Genomic DNA, 22134 nt, shown 5'->3' with positions numbered 1-22134 from the left:
CGAAACTTTTATTATACAAATCTTGCACGTGTCTTTCTTTTTTTTTTTTTTTTTTTTTTTTTTTTTGTCCGGCCGCTAAAAGAGAAAGGAAATTGGCTGAAAATCAAGTCAACGTTCGGTTTTTCGTTCGTGGAATATGAATTATTTCCTACTATTGCGTTAGAGAAGTATTCGGAGACTTCGATATGTGATTCTGTGCGGTTCGGGCCTGCTCGATAGGATTGAAACTCCAAACTGTTGCAACATAGAGAAAACAATTCCAGAGTTAAATTCGAACCCTTATAAGAAATAAAGAAAATTTGTTGTATTGGAAGAAAGAAGTTGAGTAATTGGACTCGATATAAAAAGGAAGACCATTTCAAGTGTTGTAAAGTTCATAATAATCTTTCACATTTTTTCCCAACAAAAGAACGAAATTGAAGAAAAATTTAGGACGAAACTTTTATTATACAAATCTTGCACGTGTCTTTCTTTTTTTTTTTTTTTTTTTTTTTTTTTTGGTTGAGCTAGAAGTATTTTCATGCAGAACCATTTTGAGCAATCCTCCTCGCGGTAGTGTAGATTATGGACACAGTATGAACTAGAGAAAAAGCCAAAGATTTTTAGTTCCTATGTAATATGTGGTCGGGAAGCATGTAGAGGATTTTTAAAAAATATTGTCTTTTGTGGAGAGTGCGTTCTCGAATAAAAAGTAATCTCAGTTTTCGTGATAAAATTCTTCATAAAAATGTACGTATGAAAAGAACGTTTTAATATTTTGCAAAAATCCTGCATACTCCTTGAATAAATGTTACATAGGGAGTAAAAATCTTTCGTTTCTTCTTTAACTCAAACCGTACACCTGTAACCTGTACCATCACGTAGAGGTAGTTCTGTGAAAAAAAGACGAGTACACTTCAAGCTTTGCATAATAAAGGTCTTATTACAAATTTTTCGTCGTTAATAAAAATATTAGATAAATTTCTACTTTACGCCAAATTACAATATATTACTTCTCAAATACTAAAGAAAAAAAACCTGCCTGTTATAATTTTTTAAAAAGAAAAACAATAACTGTATAATTATTTTCTCGACCTCTCGCGATTGATTTCAGTGATAAAATAAAATCTTTTACTAAAAAAACGGTAGCTAAATAGCCAAAATTGATCGAAATATTATCATTCGATTAATTTCTACGTAACATTAAACGATTAAAAATTTATCCCTTTGTAAATTTACCATTAAATCTTGTTTGCATTAAGTTTATTTTAATACGACGATTAATTAATATTTCTCTTCAGATATAAGATCAATATGTACAAAATTATAAAATACTTGTTTCTACCATTCCCTTTACATTAATAATCAAGATATTCACGAAGAAGGTGAAAAGAAGGTGTCGGGGGAGTGATTAAAGTTGCGCGAAAACCGCAGCAATGTTTTAATGTTTTCGCATTGTCAAAAGCCGAAGAATAATAACGATAGCCTGCAGGGACGCGAAGAAGCAAGAAAACTCGGCTACCAACAGAGATTTTATTAAATCATCCGCGATGAAATATACAGTGAATATGTAAATACAGTTTCTGCGCTGGACGAATGAATAACTCGTCGTAACAGACGCTTAACTGTTTCGCTCCTGGTCTCCTGACTTCCATAAACATCTTTTCAATGTCTCTTTCTACGATTTCAACATTTTACGACTGTCGTTTGTCAAAAAAAGATGGCATCGCGAAGAAAAACCGAGCCTCGACACAATTCATCGTCCTCCCTCGTTTCTTGATCTCGTCGTCGAACAAAAACCGGCAAGAAAAAATTTTCGATCATCGAAACTTGAGAATTTCGTTTCGTACAGTGAAGAGTATACTAACTGTACCAACGACGACGAAAAATTGCTTCGTTTGCCATTCTATATTGCGGATTTTTATACATTTATAGGAGATTAATATTGAAAAATTTATTTACTCTGTGCAAAGTATTTTAAAAGTTCCACTTTTTTTTAACGTTATAACGTTAATATAACGTTCGTAAATATTTAAAAACGGATGAAAGTCCGCGTAATATATTTATTATAGTTATTTGTAAACTAAAAGTAACAATTTTTTGGGGAAAATTTAATCTGTGAAAAATCGATTCTCTTCTCTGTCACTCGGTTTCATCGTCGAGCAGAGAAAAACGACAAGCATCGACACATTTTCTACAATTTTGACAGTCGTTATTCATTCGTCAAAGAAGTGACACTTGTGAAAAATTGTATACTTTTTTCTGTAATTTGATTTCATCACCGAATAAGAAGAAGCTGAAAATTCACATCGATAGAAACTTGTCACGTGTAGTTAACGCGAACGTTTCTTCAATTATCCTTCTTCGCAACTTCAATCAACGCTCATTTATCAGTGGACTAACATCTCAAAGAAGTTAATTTCTGAAGAGTTGGTTGCGTTTCCCGTACTTCGATGTTTCCAGCGAATAAAGAAAAGAAAAAAAGAAAAAAAATAGAAAATTCAGCGCGATAGAAGTAATTGCAATTTGTTGTAACTTCCGCGGACATCCTCTCAGTTCTTCTTTTACAGACTTCATCGAACGCTTATTTTTCAATAAAGCAACAACTTCGAAGAGCTGATCTCGGAAAAATTGATTGTCTTTCCCATTTCTTCATCGACAAGGAGAAAATAAAAGATTCAGAACGACGAAAGTAATTTTAATTCGTTGTAACTTTCACAAACGTTCTCTTCAACTCTTCTTTTTCTCTAGCTTCAATCAACGCTTATTTATCGATTGAACGAAAAGCTTCTTGAAGAGGCTTATCTCTGGAAAATTGATTATCCTTTCTGTAATTCGATTTCTTCGTCGAGTAGTTGTAATTTTGTTCCAACTTTGCTTGAACATTTCAATCTTTCTTTATTCGACTTCAATTTAACGCTTAATTGTCAAAAAAAATTAAAAATATATATGATTCCACGTTGTTAAGGCAATTCAGATGTTTCTAAATATAATATCGCGTCCAGGAGTATCTATTGTACGAACTCTCTAGAGGGATAACCAGTTGATACGATTCTAGTTTCATATAAAATAAAAGTAAAAATAATTTCCCTCGCTGGATATTATTTATCTTCTAGATAATTAAAGTTCGTGTCCACCTAAATAAAATTACTCGGCGACAATTCAACTAGTTAAACGTTTACTGAAATAAGTAGATTCAGGCAGTATGAGCCGAGGTAGTCGGACAGTAACTAAAATAAATAGATTTAGCCAACGAGAGCTCGAGTAATCAGATATTTCAAACCGAAATAAGTATTATGCATCCAGTCGGCAGACGTTAACTGAAATGCAGTTGTGCAAAATGTATAATTGAAAATATTTGACCAAACCGACCAATTAAATAGAATCTGATTGGTAACCAATAATTCATGACACGCGAATACAGAAAACGTATACTTAATAATTATATTAGAAAGCAACGTTTCCTTTATTATTCAATGATACGAGGAAATATTAAGGAAATTATTTCTGTGGAAATAATTTTAGATGCTTAGTATGTCAGAAACATTGTCCATAAAAAAAATTAATGGATTATGCATCGTAAGTTTAATTATTTTCGTGTCTCTAGAATTAGTAAATTTGAAATCTAAAGTCTCTTTATTGTATAATATTTTACGCACTTACGATGGGTTCATTAAAATTCTAGAACCACTAATACATGGTCTTAAATATAAATGATTTGTACATCCTTGAAAATAATTTTTAACTAACTAAATATATTCTTAAATTATTTTTTTGAATTATGTAGAGTATTTCTTAAAACCCGATTTATATTCATTGAAAGTAGTAAAATTAACAGTTATAAAATGACCTCTCATTTATTGAAACAGAAACGAGATAAGTTCAAAATGGATCAAATGTTTGGCCACAAAAGAGGTATGGATCAACGTTTCGAAATAACCAGCAAAAATTAAAGACTGCTAATTTCACAGAAATGTATTAGTGATTTAAAAATTTTAAATAGCGCTTGGAAATGATACAGAACAGAAATCCACTGTGTCACTTGACCCTTAAAGAACGGATGCTAGGAATATTTAAAAATACACGATACACGTGCAGCTCATGCACGGGAGCATCAACGATCCGAGATAGCCCCTGTTTGTAACTCGATTTCATCACAGAAAAGATGAATGTAGATAAAGAAAAGCGGGAAGCGAGCCCGGAGCGATAATACATTCGAATGTTCACCTAGTTGAATTCTCGCTTCAGCGACGAAGCATAATTATGCCGCTCGGCTTTATCACGATCTACGGATCGATGGTGAAACACGGTGTATTAACCGACGAGAGATCGGTTTTCCATTTGAGTTGCTCGACGATCATTGCTATCCATCGCTGAGAGACGAATAGATATATATTCTCCAGATGTATTCCAACGCGTGAAAAATATCTCGACCGCGGCGAATTGGAGACGAGGTCTCCGCGAATCAAGGAAATCTCCCTTTCACGGATTCCACGGCGCAGTCTCTCGGATTCTTCTCGAAGAGTTGCGCGTGTTCGCGGACGGATCGAGCTGCATGCTCCAGATCCGTATCAAATTCGTGCCTACATAAATACGATAGGGAGTGGAGGGAGGGGGGGGGGGGGAGAGTATAAGCGCGATTCTTCGTGATTCATGCTCTTATCCCGCGATACAGAAGTGTGTATATGTTCTCCGAGGTTCCTTCAGAATCGTCGGCACGTGACGTGCGTCCTCGATGGAGTGTAAAGTTCCTCATTCGATGGATATTTCTCGTATTGAATTTTGTTAGAAGTTGAAACGATTAACCCCTTAAGCGTTTTGTTTTATTTTTAGAATGTGCTTAATTATTTCTAAGCGATGACGAAAACACAGTAAATGTGTCTTCTTTTATGATATGAGCTTCTGAAAATTAATTCGTGAAATTTCTCAATGAAAGTCAAACAGGTAGTGTGTAATTTACTGAAAAGTCCTAACAGTTATGAAAGACAACTGGACGATCTCGAGCGTAAATTACGAGACTTCGTAAATTCAACCTCACCTATCTTTTATTACGAAAAAATAATCCCAATAATTCCAAAATTTAATAAAGTAATTGCAGATCTCTTTTAACCAAATTTCAGACACGATAAGACGAAGATCTTAGTCTCTGAAATATTAACTCCTTGTGCAACATCCTTCAATTATCAAAGCTTGACATTACCAAATGAGAAGAGATTCTTCGAAAGTTTCATTTGCGCTTCACATAGTTGATAAACGTTGCGCGAGAAATTGACGAGCAAGAAACGAGAGCAGCAGCAAACGCGCGGTAAATTTCTTCCTAGTATCTTGAAATTTCTTGGTAGAAACTGGGGAACGTATGCACAGACAGGGTAGAAAAAGCTACATGCTATTTACGTACGTAGGTACGCGTGTCTTTATGTTCTTCCATTCTCCGAGCGTTATCGATACTCGTCTGGAATTGTTCCGGAATTGCTCTCGCGTAACGTGTATTTCCAGTGTGGAACACATCAAAGGGATCTCGGGCACAAAAGACGGACGAGAGAAAACCGTCGGAAAAATACTACAGATCCAAAACGTGATTTCCGAAACAGTAGAAAACTTCGTATCGCTGCCGTTCGAGCTTTTAAATGGCCTTTATTGTGGAAAATTTCGAATGTAACGTTAAACGTTTGCAAAAAGAAAGAGAAAACATTTATTCGGACTCTTCGAATTCTATTTCAACCCCTTAAGGGATCGCTGAATTTCAGGGAAATTGTATCGAAAAGAAATTTTTTTATTTTATTATTTTACTACATAAATGTTCGTGAATTTGTATCAAGTGTCATTTTTTCGGAAAAGAATGTTTAACTTTAGTATCTGAAATTCATTTCTCACGTGAACAAAATGTTTTGAAGAAAAATTATATGAAGTTAAAGGAACTGTGTCAATGTGATAATTAATATCCGTGTAATAACTTTTGCTTCAAATATTTTTTCGTATAAAAAATTCCTTGTGATAATTTCTTTATAAATTGATAGAGTTAAGTAGTTAAGTCACCCTAAGTAATACGAAAGGTTAAAGTAAATTACAGTCCAGTTACGTAATATCTACCCAACACTACGAAAGATTTATGTCAATATTTAAACAATGATTAAGTAGAGTTTAGATTTGTTAAATGTCGTAAAAAAATGAAGATTGTTATTAGTAATGAATAAAAAACAATCTGGAGAATGCATAAGTAAATCAACGTGTATAAATTTATATGTGTTGTAAAATATGTATGTGTTTTGAAAATATGAATTTGCATAAAAATCCATAATCTATGAATAATAAGTTAAAGAGCTTTCTATATCAAAACCTTTATCATCTAAACGCTCTACTCTTCGAACACAATATTCACTAGCAATACATGTCTTTCCTTCTGTTTATTTCATATATATTTTTGTATATTTTTGTTTCCCATAATAATCAAATCTTTCTGAAATACGAGATACAAGATTTTACTTACAAAAAAACAATACCGACAAAACATATCAGAAATTAATATTTCATTTATATATAAATGACGAAGACGTCGCAAATATAATTTTTCCATAAACTGAAAGAAAAAAAAAAGATGAAATTTGAGATATTTAGGAAATATGATTTATAGCGCAAAAAAGTATGATGTACTTGACAGAATTACTTATGTTATTCTGTCTATAAAGAATTATATAATTCAGCAGCCAAAAAATATATAGCACTCTTAGATATTGAAATAAACTGGCAATTTTCTCAATCTTCATTTCTGGACACATGCAATTTAGCATTAGAAAATTGGTTGCTCTATTATTCAGAATCTCCATTAACCGTGCATTGTTTCCTCACCATTAGTTCGAATATGAGCAACTTTACTGTATAATGTTCGTTATACGCAACATCAAGCGTGAAGGGTAAGCTCAAAAACATAATTGAAAAATAAATAAATATTTTTAAAGAAATTATCGACGAAAGGAGGAAGATTATTCTATCGTCAAAGCTTTGCAAACAATTTTTTGGAAGATACTATGCAGTGAGACATAAAAAGTAAATATGTACAAATAAATTTATTAAAATGATTTATTATAAAATTAAATTATAATAAACAAGTCGTAGTCATAAGAAACAAATACCTTCGAATTTTATCGAATAAATTGTGTCCATCATGAGAGGCCAATCATTATAAATCATTTCCCATTATTAAAATTAAAAATTAAATGTATAATATAGATATATATTTTTTTTCTTATTAAAATCTTTAGTCCATGGAACAGTAATAATTATATTATAGTAACTAAAGGACACTTGAAAGGTGGCTTACACTGATTGATTTCCGAGACCTTTAAATTGCCAAGTTAGGTAATAGTCAAATAAAAATCTGTCTATGACCTAACATTCATTAACGATCGTAGAATAATTAAGATCAGATGAGACTGAAACTCCAAAATTAGACGTCCGAATTGCTTACCGAGAAATCAGAACAGTTGCTCTGCGCGTTTAATTTTAGAACTTTCATAAACCCGCGCGATCTCAATATCCGTTGTCGAAGTCGAGTGGTTCTTGCGCGAGGAGGCAGCCTGTGATCGCGCGGAATATTCGCCCGTGAAAGAGAATTTTATTTCCTTGTGTTTTTTTTTTCTGCGACGTGAAAAACAAAGGAGATCGTGACCCTCGGTTTGTAATCGTCGCGATTATTCGTCCGATCGAAGATGAAACGTAACCGAGCCCCGAACGTCCTGTCGTTGATTAATTATCCCGCGTCCAGACGAGGGGTGGACTGAGAAAAAGCTCTGAGGAAGATGGAAAGCCGGCAGAAACTGTTCGTTCCGCCCTATTTCTCCCAGTTACGCGAGTTTTTACCATTCCCAGGACGAATGTTGAAAGGATATTAGAAGCGTGGAAGGACACCGAGCCCCGAATCCTTTTCCTTCTCTTTTTATCGTCCTCCGCCGGAAGAAAAATTAAACTCGAGCTCGCCGCTATCGCTCTCGAGAGCCGGCGAGCCCTATGAAATTTTTACCACCCCCAATCCGGACACTGAATTTTCCGCACGCGGAATTATAAATGGCCGGGATATTGAATGGGGCCCTCGAAACCGAGAAGCTCGCGCCGGTTTCCTTCGCGAAATTTTACGATCCTTCTCCTTTGCGCGAAAACCCGGAACATTAGGGGAAGAGGGGGTGGGAAAAAATTTTACGAGAAAAATGACGATGGAAGGACAAAAATATGTCATTGCAGGAAACATCGTTCGAGTACATCCAATATCAAATTTTGTCAGTTGAAATTCACAAAATTGCTGATATACTGTATGGAAAACTTTTTTATTGGTACTTTAAATTGTTAATTGTAATTTCGAAAGGGGGAGAAAAATCTCCTATTAAAACTTACACTTTTTTTTCCATAAAGTTAGAACAATTTAAAATACAAAGAATTTCTTGAGTGTGCGTTTCGTCCATTTCTGTCACAAAGGACAAACTCAATCTAGACAATTACTCAGTCCAGTTTACCCACCGCAGAGGAGTACAGGTTTTCACCGTGAAAAATCGACGCCGCTGTTCGTTATTTCAATTTCGAATCGCGTTTCGTGAACGAACGGGTGGAGGCCGGACAATTGTTCAGCCAAAAATTCGTCGATGAGAGGCGACGGCGCGCAGTGTCTGCACGCGAGGTTTCACCGGCGTACAATCGGAACCGGCAAAAACAATAGACCGTCTCGAACACGCGAACGCAGGATTTATGCCGGGCCTTCGTTGAAAATTTCAACCTCTTCGCCAGATATTAACACTTGTCATGTGCACTCTGCAGCGCTGGCAAGGAAACACACGCCGACCGGCCGTTTTCGACTTTGATGAAGCTACCACGATCCGTTAGATGTATCCCAGAACCGCCGGTCTCTGTCCCTGCTGGACACCGAGTCACCCACCCACCCTCACCCCTTCAACGATCAATCCAACGGACCGTTAATCCTCCGCGATATTAGTTTTCTCTGGAAATCACACGCGCCAATTGAAATTAACAAATAAACGTTTCGCCTCGTGTTTCGCGCATGAAATTTCTCTGGTTTAATTTTCCGACGGTATTAAATTGGTTCTGAGCTCTCCTCGTCTCTCCGCGCCGGATATTTCCGCGAATTCGAATTGTCTCGCTCGTTCAACGCGAAATACGTTTTCGTTCACTTTCCGTGGTTTGCGAACGTGTACCTTCTATTCGTTCGATAAGCTCGTAAAAGGGGGTAGAAACGACCCCTGTAAGAATTATCCATTCATTATTTTCCCCTAAAATACAGGAAATGATTTTGCAATTTCCTCGATGATTTAATCCAGTTGTAACCAACATTTAGTGATAAAAAAAAAAATAAATATGAACAGCACGCATACTTCGGTAAGAAAGTATTTTTATCAGAAGGATATCTATCGGCGCAGGTGTCACAAAGCGAAAACAGTGATAATCCAGTATTTATTCATCCGTAAGCGATGACAGGATATTGTTCACGAACACACAGTCTGTTCTAATTGTCGCGGCTTTGTCCAAAATCGCGGGACCGCGAGTCAAGCTTCGTTAATTAGTTAGCATTCTATCGATCTCGTGTACCTCCGGCGGACAAACATTCTGCGTTAAAACATTGTTTACTTGGAACAATAATGCGCTACGGCAAACGCCACGGCGAAATGATATTTGGTCGTATTTGCATGATTGTTGATATTCACTGGTTAATTAAACCATTACGCGTGGACCAATTTCAAATTCTCGATTCAGTTAGAAGGACATGTTGTGCCCTCACGCCAAATACCCATCTTAACATCCGTTCATTTTCTGTTTAAACCTTTTTATCCTGATGGTATTTGAAAGCATCGCCTTCAGTGGAACAAAATGTACGTACTATTTCGCAATATCTTTGCGAAAACAAACGATACATTAACAGAATCTATTTTCAAAAATAGTTTACTACGTATGAAAGAAATACACTTTAAATAGCGGAGACTCCATTATGTGAATCTGTATTTTTCAATTATCTCGATATTTTAATGTTAAAATATTCGCAAACTAGGGCTTCGATTAAAATTTATCTCCCTTTTTCGCCTGTATTTGCAATACGCCAAGAGTTATCTAATGACACAAAACTGTCACAGTTGATACCAGACACAGAGGGTTAAACCGTTCGCACTCGTGCATTTGTAACAAAATGGAAGGTCCACGGGATCCACGGGACAAAGTAACTTTTGTGTCGGTTGTTATCCGTTGGCATCACGTATGCGTGACATGGGCAGTCAACAATTATCGGCAAACGTACACAGTGAGCGTACACTTGAAATCGTACACTCGAAAATCATAAAAATTGTCGACATTTAAACCGTTATAACTTTGTGAAAAAAAAAGATCGTATAACAATCAACCAGGAATCATTTTCAAGCGTGAAACCTTTATTTTCACAGTGCACCATTCTTTTCTTTTTTTTTTTTTTTTTAATTTTTTTACATCGTGTCGCGAATAGAGAAGATACTGTTTTTAAAATTTTGAAAATGCTACAAATTGTCATGATATGTGACAGCATTGAAAAATGTTATTAATGTATTAGATACATTATATTATAGATAAATTTTAGACAAAATTATCCATGTTATAGATAAATTCTATCAAATAAAAAAATATCTGCCTTCGAATTCATGGAATTCGCCCTGCTGACGAGCAAAAAAAGAATTATAGCTGGTTAAAGATGATCATGAAATAATCACAATCTTTGACATAATACATATAAAATGTGTAAGATCGCGATATAAAATTGGACATCTATACTTGAGAGTATATTATACATAATTGAACGTACACAGAAACGTAGTCTATTTCTATAAATAAAAGAGCAGCGCAAATTTAACCATTCATCTTTTCACTGTAGGTTATCAATTTTTTACCACCGTATCCATTTGACGCCAAAAGATAGATTAACGTTGAAAAAACGAGAGACAAAATGAAAACTCAAAAACGAAAAAAAAAAAAACACAGGAAAAATCAAATCCTTCGTGTATCATCCGTGACGAAAAAGAAAAAAAATTTTTTGATCGGTCCACCGACAACGAAAATAATTGAAGCGATCGCGTTAAGTGATCCATCCTGTATACATTGTTTCTATGTGAGTGAACACTTTTCGGACACAGGCGAGGATTAAACCAAGCAAAGTGTAAACCGATTTTCGAATTTCCAATCGGTAATCGGAACAATCCACACCGACGATTCACCGACAACCAGGACGAGCAATTATTTACAATATTCGAACGAATATCCGACCGCACGGCACGCGCAATTTATACGGCGAACGTTTGTTCGATAAATTCATCACGATCGGTGGTACAGTGAACGCTGTTCCGCTGTTTCGTTCAATTTTCTAATAACTTTTTAACCACGGTCCGATGCGTTTCACTGGGCGGGACGTTGGCCGACGTTTCAAACGACAGAAGGCATCGTCTGGTCGACGCACGAAATATGCGCGTGCATTATGCAGCGTGCTTGTAAAGGCGTCTGCGTGTCCCGGGATTAAACTGGAAACTGGATGAATTAAAAGCAAAAGCCCGTCGTCGCGAGACTTGCAGCCGTTCCGAAAACATGAGCAACGCTCCGATGCAGAGTAAAGCAAACTGATTCGACTCTATTAAGATAAAATGCAAATTTCATGCGGTTGCTATCATTTCGACGAGATGAATCTTTTCTGTAAAAGGATTTTTGCATCTCAAATCAATATCTACAACGATTTCAATAAAATTATCGCAAAATTATCTCACATTCACTTCTTAACTTAACCAGAAACCAGAGAAACGTTGAAAATTTCAACTGGTCCAAATTCTTCAACCACCGACTCCAAATCCTGTGACAATCACACCTACTCTTCATCTTCAAAGCGCGCGGATTGAGAAGAAAGAATCAGACGCGTGGAATTCCCGCGGTGAAAATTTCGTTTTCGAAAGTTAACGCGTGTAACGAGTTTTGGCCAGCTTGCGTCAGAACGTTTTTTTTTTTTTTTATTTTTTTCTTTTTCTCGTTCCACTATCTATCTCCTGCAGCAGAGAGAGGCTCGGTTAAAGGCTATTTTTTTTTTTTTCTTTTTTAACTTTTTTGTTCGTCGAATGAAGCGACGAGGGTACACGTTGTCCGACTAGACTTTCCGACGAGGATCACCGCCGCGCGTACATCGTTATTATCGTAGTTAAGTGTAATTAGCGTTAATTGGACGAGAGGAGAGTGTCCTAGCCGAGTCGGAGCGTACGGCCGCTTAACGACCAATTAAATCTCTTCCCAAGAATCGCATCGGCGATTTCGTTGTCGTTGCTGTTCCGCGTCTTCCACCGGACAGGCGAATTTCCTCGACGAAATTTCTTGCTAATAGATTACGTGTATTACAGTCAGCCGAAAAAGTCTATGTTCTACCTACACTGTGTAAAAAGTCTGTAGTGTCGGTTATTAGTAAAGTGCACGCGTACTCGATCAATTTGTTCAAATACATTTTCCTCGGAAACGGAGCCACGTAATTTTGTCACTCTTCATATTTAAAAATGTGACCGTTTGTCAATTTCTGTCTTTCCCTCCTGTTTATTATATTTCGAAAATAACATCGTGTTTAGTAATATTGAGGTAATAATACTGACGTATATGTTGCATCCGTTTGATCGTATAATAATAATATAGTTATGTGACATCAATAGTAATAGTATCAGTTGAGTTAATTATTTATTTTAGTGCCAAAATGACGTAATAATGTAGCAGTATATTGATTTGTCATGTATCATAACATTATGTTATACATCATAATATATTGGCGCAACAATTGTATAACTGAATCCCTACATCTCCGGGAATAGAATGTACGAAAAACAGAAATGTGTTGAATTAAACATTATTTGAAATAAAAAAATTTCTGACAAGAAAGATGCATAATCAAGTTAGCAAAAATTATTAAGTTTTGTTTGCAAGTCTCTCGTTTTTAATCCTCGAATGATTAAATTATAGATTACAACATTTAAAAATCTACGTTATATTACATTACTAAAATTTGATTTTATTTTGCGTTTTAAATTTTCCGCGATAGAAAGATTATTAATAAAATTAAAATAAATGAAAGATTCTGCGAACGAGTAGTCTATCTCTAAATTGTTCTAGATCTACGTACGTACATATAAATCTTAAATATTTAAAAGCAGAACAAGAAGTGTTTTGGATATTTTATAAATCTCAATTAATCTATTTGTTGGAAGTTGGTTATAAAAATGTATAAATGAATCAAGAATATAGTCTTACGAAAATCTATAATAAAATCACCGTATGTTCAATACCTATATGTAAATAAACTTCCTACGAGACCACATTTTAAGGTACTCAGATTTTATTTTTCTGTTCCAATTTAATTACATCTTCCAGCGAATATACAACAAACATATTTTCAAAATCTATATTCTTTTACCTAACAAATAAATTAACGTTTATGAAATGTTTGAAACCTTTATCTTTCTTTAAATGACCAACTAGCGACCAACTATAACTACGTATTCTTCTATTTTCACTAACTCTGCGCCAAAAAATCTTACAATTCCCGGCCTGACGTTTCTCGCCTCATCTACCCCATCCACCTTGATAGTTAACAAATTTAACGGCAACTTCGTCGCTGAAATTTTCTACTTTTTAACACGGTTATCACCCCTCTCTCACCTCGGTCTTGTCGGAGAGAACGACAAGTTGAAATTATATTTTCCAGTCTCGCCTCTCTCCTTTTTAAAACTGACGGTGTCCCGTGTCGATGCTATTTCCCAGGATATAGATCGAGACTGACGTTTAACGTCAACGTCGACGCAACGACAACGACGACGACGACGACGACGACGACGGCGGCGGCGAGAACTGAGATTGTAGATCGCCGTTGGAAACAGGATTGCCGGAGAGAGTTTACGCGCCGGTTATATACAGGCCCCCAGCGTTTCCATCAAAGAGATCCAGCCTGGGGTCCGACCTCTCTGATTAAATCCCCGCATCGACTTGCCTTAGGTGTTGCTTGCAATAATCGCCGGCACACAAAAGCCCGGCACAAATTCGCGCGTGCACAAGCCTCGATAGTCGCGTCGTCCTCCTTCACCGTTCGCACCGTTTCGCTTTTACGCTCGCCTTTGCCTGCAATTCATACGAACAATAAACCGTTCCATACCGCGATTCACCTGCAGCCAGAATTGCGCAACGTTGCGCACCATTGTCACTTTGATCGTGCGGTTAGAAATGCTTGTCTGTAATCACAAAACGCGAACGAAACCCGAATCGTTCACGGAACGCTAAATACGCGGTGTTCAAGGACGCGAAGTGGATTTAAAAGTGAAACTCTATTCACGAGTTAATCTGTCAACGCTCGTTTGAAGTTATTTGAAGTTATTGTGACGGTGTTTCTTTTTTTTTTTTTTTTTTTTTTTTTTTTTTTTTTATTTTCTGTTTCATGGAATTTCATTGAATAGATCTCAAACGAGAGAAAATAATTGTATTTCATTGTGCGTTTATTGTTGGAAAAAAGCGACAGGCTCGTTTCAGTTCAGATTTCTCTCTAATCTCTAATATTTTTAAGGAGACAAACGAATGTACAAAATAATTTACTTACAAAAGTTTCAACAAAATCGATATAAATAAAATACATATACATCGATCAATGATTAAGTTTCGAATTTTATACATTGTCAAAGTAACAAATGGAGAAACAATGCAAAGTGCAGTATCTGGAAATTTCATCGGTAAGTGACGATCAAATCATTCTTGCTGATTCGACACAAGAAAGAGAAGACTGTGCTTGTAATTTTTTTTATTACGCAAATTCAGGAGATTAATTGAATCAATTATCAAGTATGCCTTAAATGGTTTCATACGATACCAATATTCGAAGCAATTCTATAAGTTATATTTCATAGCATTTTCTCCATATTTTTCTTCTTTTCATTTTTTTTTTTTTTTTTTTTAACGAAAAATGAGTTTCTTTGTGTACTAATTTGTGTCTAAGTTGGAAAAGAAGCATTTTCTTCTATTTAAATATTGAATCAGCGCGACATTTTAAAAGGCGTTCCATTCTCAATCGAAGTTTCGCTCTATTCAACAGGGAAAATCAAATTGATCTAACCGTTAAGCTATTGACTTTGTTAAATTAAATGCACACAAATTCTCGTCACGACCGGTTCAAATATTTGCTTATTAATTCTATCTCGCCATATTGACACCACCGCAAGATCTCTTCACCTCTTTCGGATAAGAATTTAGATCTTTTTTATCTGTTTTTAGTCTCTCTTGCCAAATGATAGTCCATGCAAAACAAATTTTCATGCTGATCTAACAATCAATTTCTAAGTTCAAGGAAGGAATATATCCATTTATATATCAGTTCAATGTGAGTACTTTTATGATGATCGTATAATTCTGCATGTCGTTAGATAAAACCTACATCCGCGATAATATAATAATATAATAATCAATGTTATTAGATAACGCAATGATTTAATTCAATATTTATTCGAGTCAAAATCTTAAGACAAATTTTGAAAACGAATAGCAGTTCAATTATCAGTTTCAGTTTGCGGAAAATTTGGCGACGAGACGAGGCGATATTTTTCAGTCGCTCTTCGTATTGATTCTGAACAACGTTGACAGAGAGTGATAAAACAGAAACGAAAAGGTACAACGAACACGAAATTTAAAGGGTGCGTCACAGTCAGGCAGCCACTTTGTTAATAAGCTCAACAGGTGCGACTGGATCTCGAAAGCGGCGAAAAATCGGGCAAGATCGTCGCGGCGAACGAGTGCGTGAACGATCCAATGAAAAATAAGAGAAATTCGCTTTTAAGCTAATTGTCAATCAACGTAATCCTTGGATTTTTAATCGCAGAGTTTTCCTTGTGTTGCGCGTGTTCACGTTCCCTTCAGTGATAGAGTGCTTGGTATGAACTACTCTTCACAAATTGAACTCTTCAAAATTTCTCTTGTTTGAGATAAGTATGGTGGCCAATCTTCTTTCTCTTGTTCTTTCTCTTGTTTGAGATAAGTATGGTGGCCAATATTCTTTCTCTTATTCTTTCTCTTGTTTGAGATAAGTATGGTGGCTAATCTTCTTTCTCTTGTTTAAGATAAGTATGGTGGCCAATCATTTATGTTAATTTGAGAACGTAGTTACTAGGTGTCGAGGAGAAAGCAATATTTTTTCAGAATCAAGAAACAAAGGGATACGTTAATCTTTAGTGGACACTATATAAAGTATAAAATTATAGTTATAATTGTTGTAAATAAATAGCATTAAATATATCTTCGTTTCGTTATTCTTTATTGTAGTAAAACTCCATTTATATATTAAAGTATCTGTTTTTCACTCCTTTTTTTTCTTCTTTCCTTTTCAGATTCTCTTGGGTCTCGCAGTTCCTGGGATTCGGATTCCTACAATCTGCATTTAACGCAAAAAGAGCCAGTTTCCCATCTCCATGTTGTGCTAATGATGTTTCTTTTTCTACGTGAGTATACCTTTTAAAAGTTCTGATTACCTTAATTTTCACATCTAAAGGAAGAATGTGTGGTGATCAGTGGACAAAGATGTTTAAAATAAAAGTGCTTTTACTTCCTTTACTTCAGAAGAATTCAATTTACGTTGTAGTTAGTTATTCTTTGATAAGTGAGCAAAAGCGTACAGGTCAAGTTCCATTTAAAATAATATAAATCGTGCCAATGATATGAAAGTCGATGTGCATTTTAAGATGCAATAGAAGACAACTTTATCAACTTTATCACGAATCGGAATTTTACATTGCACTTCCAATACTTAATTCAAAGAGGATAACATATTAACAATTACATACACAATATTAATATTAATTATAATATTCGATATTACTATATCAAATATATCAAAAGATGAATGCATTCTTAATTTAGTCGAATATTCTCGAACGTTCGATCCAACGTGCATTCTTACAAAAGTTCTACGAAATCGTGGAAAATTGCAATTTTTTGGTAAGCACGGATTACCTCGTATTTTTTCTACAGTTTTCTCTATTTGTTCGATCTTGAAACAGGGTTCGTACATGTGTAGTATGGTATCGTAAAATCGACAAACGTAGCACGATGCACGAAGATCGATCGACGATTGTACGCTCGCAAAGACTGGTTTGTCGAGCTCCTGTTTTTCCGCTCAGTTTCCTCGCGACGACCATACGAAGAACTTACTCTTACGATTTTTCTGTTCGATGATCCATCACCGATCGAGCTTGTGGATGATGAAATACAGTTGCTTTTCTAAATTATAGTTCTGTCATTAACTCTCGAATGCTGGATTAATTGAAACTTTTGAAAACTGGTCAACTTTATTTTCTCCTAATTCCCATCAATAATAATAATTCAAATATTCTTAAAATAAAATAATCCTAATTCCAATAATAATAATTTCCTCAGTTTTCCTAATTTCTTTACGCAAATTCGAAATTGGTAAACTACGGATTTTTATGCATTTATAAGAAATTTAAAGACGCAAATTGTAAAATTATAAAAATCCGCAGTTTAATTAATTAGTATTGACAAGAAATTCAACATATTTTTCTTTGACTGAGTTAATCAATATGGCTTTATTGAGACGATTCTAAGAGTAGCTCAGTTTTAACTTTCTGACAGAGAAAGAGTATTCCACGTTGATTGCTTTTTAAGCTATTTGATAAATAATGTCATTTCATAAATAAATCAGTTTTCCCATATGTAAAAAAATTATTTTCACAACTCATCAATTTTGCCGTGCATTTTATAATTTGTCTTCTGTTAAGTCTTTTACTCCAATTTTATAAAACCACTGTAGTACCTTTTAAAAAATTCATATCATCGATAATTACGTGTTGTAATTTTATTAAAATTATATATTCGAGGAATTTGGTTATCATTGTAGGAATAAAAAAAATCTTTCCTTTGATTCCCTGCTTTGTCGTTATAAAATTAAGCAAATCGAAAAAGAATTGTTTACGTTTTACAAAGGAGATCGATTCTGAAACTCGATTTAACACCACAATGTTCGACAGCATTCGTTGCACTTTGCAAGAATAAATCCAACTCGCAACGCGTTAAAATACTTCCCTTTGACCGTCGAATAACACCAAAATTAAAAACCCAACGAAAGTCTCGACACATCACGTTTCTTTCGTACGAAATAAATAAAATATCCTCGTGTCTTCAAATAAAATATCCCTCGCTCGTGACAACGATGATGCAGCTTCCATTAAGCGTGAGTTAAAACACGTTCAGACAGTCTAAGAGAATTTTCAGCGGTGTTATCCAAAGTTCAGTACGTTATAGCGGCACTATACGATGGAGTTTTGCGAAAGTAAGGGAAAACTCGAGCATCGTTCGTTTACCTTTCTTACTTCATGAACTATTGAAAGCAAAGGCAAGCTGTTCGCCGCTTTCAACCAAAAGTAACTCGCGCGCGAAAGATGCGTAACTGCGCCTCGTACGATGAGATTAATTTGTTTGATGTGTGTGATGCATATTTAATTACTTAGGCCAGGAAAGTACCGAAGGTTATTCGAAGCTAGTGAATTACACTTGCGACAGAACGTAGAACTAAAAGTTTACTGGTTCTTTAATAAGTCAGCCTTGTCTTTTGATGTTAATTCCATCGTTTTGCAGGCTATAAAAAATGGACCTCTTATTAAAAATGTTCCGTTAAAGTTTTATCATTATCGCTTCAGTTTAAATGAAGTTTCGTCACTATTGCTTCATTTAATTTCAAGTATCTTGTCGTCAACAGTTGACGAAGTAAAGTAAGTAAAAAAAGAAACAACTATCATATCGTCAAGTATTTATTTGAGGAATATACTCATCACGTCACAATTTTAGCTACACAATTAATAAATGAAAAACGATTTATCGAGAAGAGGAGAGACAAAGATAGTCTTCTTTTAAAATTAAAGTTACAAATATCTCTTAAACTAATAATTTCTCGACATGCATAAGTTAATACTAAAATATATCTATTATATAGAAATGGAGGTTACGTGGGAATTTCCGAAATTTCCTACCAGTTACAAAAAAATTAATACTGCCATATTATCATCACTTCTATACTGAACAACTTTTGCCAAAATTTCTGCAAGAACGAATGAAGATATTCAACTGCTAATTCTAATTATCTAAGTATTGGACCATCCTGTGTACGCACACTTACGCTGTACAATTTCAAACCTCGCCAATATGATCATGACAGTGAAGTGTCGCTGCAGTGCTAATAAAATATCAACATGTTCCACATAACATTTCGCAGGATAACATTTCGTTTGTGCAAGTGATATTTCTTTGTATCACGCGCGTAAGAACGAATATTTCCAAGAATAAGTCCCAGAAAGCAATAAATTCTCCCTTTCTGCACAAAGCTCCTGCGAAACGCTATCATCCTCTTTCGCGCGGCCTCCATTTTCTTCGAATTGAATTACCCGCGTTAGTCCAATAAAACAGGCCATTTCCCGGACCTATTTATTCATTTGGTCGGACGAGCTGAGGTCTCCGGCCAGAAACGCACAGCTGCCTACGGCACCGCTGGTAATAAAGCTCCGGGAGTTCCCTGAAACGCGCGACACGCGACACACCGACGAGTCGACGAGCCGCAAAAACCGTTGCCATTAAGTACGCAGCCAAGACGAAACCGAAACGAAGTCGAGGACGTTTGCACCAGTTAATGCAAATCATCGTCTGAATTATTCATTAACGACTCGACCCTGTCGCTTAAATTTCTTTCCCCCCCTGAACGCTGTTCCTTAACTCTTTCGAAGCGGATTTTTTACTTTTTTACTTTTTACCGAAAGTAAACAATAATTTACCGAAAGAGATACAATAATTTCTATTGCGGTATAGCCTACTGCGGAGGCAAATTAGGTTTAGAATATTTTTTAAATTCACTCGTGGATACATAGGCTGTTGGTCAGTAGATTTTTGCTTTATACTTTTTATTTTTATACTTTTATGAATACGAAGGAAAGTAAGTATTGTAATAAATACTCTACTGTAGATATTTTGTATATTTTTTCATTGCGTGAATCGAATCTTCAAGCTTTCCGTAATTATAAGCCAATCAGTGTAAGTTATTTTCCTTGAAAAATCATTGGAACATTTTGAACTTTGATGTCGTAAGTATTATATTGTAATGATTAAACTGTGCCATCAAAAATTTTGATAATAAAAGAGCTGTTTTTAATTAAGGAGAAGGCGACTTACATTGATTGGCTTCTGTGTCCTTCATGTATCCCAATAAGCTTCAATGGTGACAGAGCTACATTATAGTTTATTCATTGAATATATTGGAATAAAAAAATAATAACGTGTAAGATATAAGTGTAATGTAAAAAAAAAAAATGAACTCGCGAATGTCAAAATAGAAGCTTCACGCTTTAAAACAAGATCAAGTGGATCGTTATGTGATCTCTTTTTACAAAGTTATGCCTTCAAGTTTAAATTATCAAAAATTTTTCACCGTCATTGGTACAGTTATACTTTTCCAATAAATTCCAATAAATTAAAACGTGTACCCTTTATTTTCACCCACGGAATGGAATCGATACAATGGGGAAGAGAGAAGTTTCGACAGTATGTACTTTACTATGGCCAAACCGGGTCGCAGATGTTAATTCAGGAATGATGGAGCTGTACCTCGTGTTTGATTACTTGATTAGTAACAGCCAAGGGTCCTCGAGCGAATCTCCTCGCGCTCCTCTCAGAACGAGGAAGACGTTCGAAGATCGTCACTGGGATCCTCCATTTTCTCTTCTTGCGAATTCTGCTAATGGGTTGTTTAGATTCGTTTAATATTCGGGTCGTTAAGACGGTATATTAGGGGTTGCGTGCTCGGCATTTGCATTCGCTGAGCCAGGGTGTTTATGGAGGAAATATTAAGAAATAAGATATGATCACTTCTAACTGAATTACCGTAGTTTCGGGTGTTAATGGAGGAAAGTACAGTTTTATTACAACTCGACTGTTGGAAGATGTTTGCTACACAGCTGTTGGAGAGATGTTTGCTACACAGCTGTTGGAGAGATGTTAGATCCGAATTTGTATTCAATTGGGTACAACTTGAAACAGAAGCATCGTCAAAGACTGGAATATTGAAAGCTAAGGGCATTTCGAAGCTAATAATTACAATATCGTGTGTCAAAATTTTAACTAAATCTCTCTTATAATAAATCAAAGTCTGGAGACTCGCCATACTTTAAATTAAAGTTTCATCCCCGATAATTCCAACGTCAAATAAAAAGGACATTAAAAACTAAAAAAAAAAAAACAGACAGCAGTTTCCGTGTTAAACAATCGTACTGTTCTTCCACACGATCGAAGCAGGAGACTTCGACTTCCTTATAATTCAAAATCGAAGCCCTTCCTGCAGAACAGTTGGCTAAGCGTTTGCCTCGTTATTGAATATACACGATATATCTTTCCCGACACGCTTGACACGTATTCCATTCTGGAAGTTCGTGTCGTTGTCACTCAGAGGAGATTGCCGGAGCGGCTGCTTCCTACCGTTAATTTTACACGACAGCTTAAGTGGAGAGGACGACGATAACGCCACGGCTTCACGACGGAAAATCGCTTTTTTTAAGTAGCTCGATTTTTATCGCCAGGACGAGAGACCGAGAGAGGGTCGTTACCTATGGACGTAAGTTTCAGAGACGACGAACGACGATGCGCGATGATATCGTTAGCGAGAGTACGGGTCGAGCACCGTTAACTCCTTTGTAACTTTGAATGAGATGTCTCGCCTGATTTGAAACCAATTCCGTGCAGTCTATGACGTAGACAAACTATTTTGTGCCGTGTTACCTCAGACATGCATATTTGTATTGTTTTCTGCGTGTGGTGCCCTGATTTATAACACGGTCGAGGTCTCACGCTATTTTTGTAGAGAAAACCTACTAGAAGAATCAAGGGTCGTTAGAACTAAAAGATCGGATTATCCGAACAGGATAATATTTTTGAAAGGAATGTATTTATTTAATTTCGTTTTCGATTAATCAGAGCTACTAGAAAATTGAAAGTAACATTATATATTTTATAAAATTCTGAACGTAACTACGTAAGTCTTTGTTCAAAAAAATATTAAAGTAGGCAAAAAAATATAGACATAATATGGAACTATCTATA

At 35.5% G+C, this 22134-nt stretch overlaps 1 protein-coding gene across 5 annotated transcripts in view; it reads left to right on the top strand.

Moving 5' to 3' along the window:
* The window catches only part of LOC122538050 (protein-tyrosine sulfotransferase), a 288756-nt gene that overhangs the window by 198599 nt on the left and 68023 nt on the right, over positions 1–22134 (top strand). For 4 of the 5 annotated variants that reach the window (XM_043671780.1, XM_043671783.1, XM_043671778.1 and 1 more), the window contains one exon: positions 16371–16481. The gene's annotated coding sequence lies outside the window, so the exon portion shown is untranslated. Of the gene's footprint in view, positions 1–14662; positions 14727–16370; positions 16482–22134 lie in introns of those variants that run through there. The other variant, XM_043671781.1, reaches the window with a different exon arrangement.

This window comes from Frieseomelitta varia, unplaced genomic scaffold, assembly GCF_011392965.1.
Source record: "Frieseomelitta varia isolate USP_RPSP 00005682 unplaced genomic scaffold, Fvar_1.2 scaffold_954, whole genome shotgun sequence".
Classification (NCBI taxonomy): Eukaryota; Metazoa; Arthropoda; class Insecta; order Hymenoptera; family Apidae; genus Frieseomelitta; species Frieseomelitta varia.
Note: the sequence above shows the minus strand (reverse complement) of the source record. Positions and strands in the feature narration are given on the sequence as shown.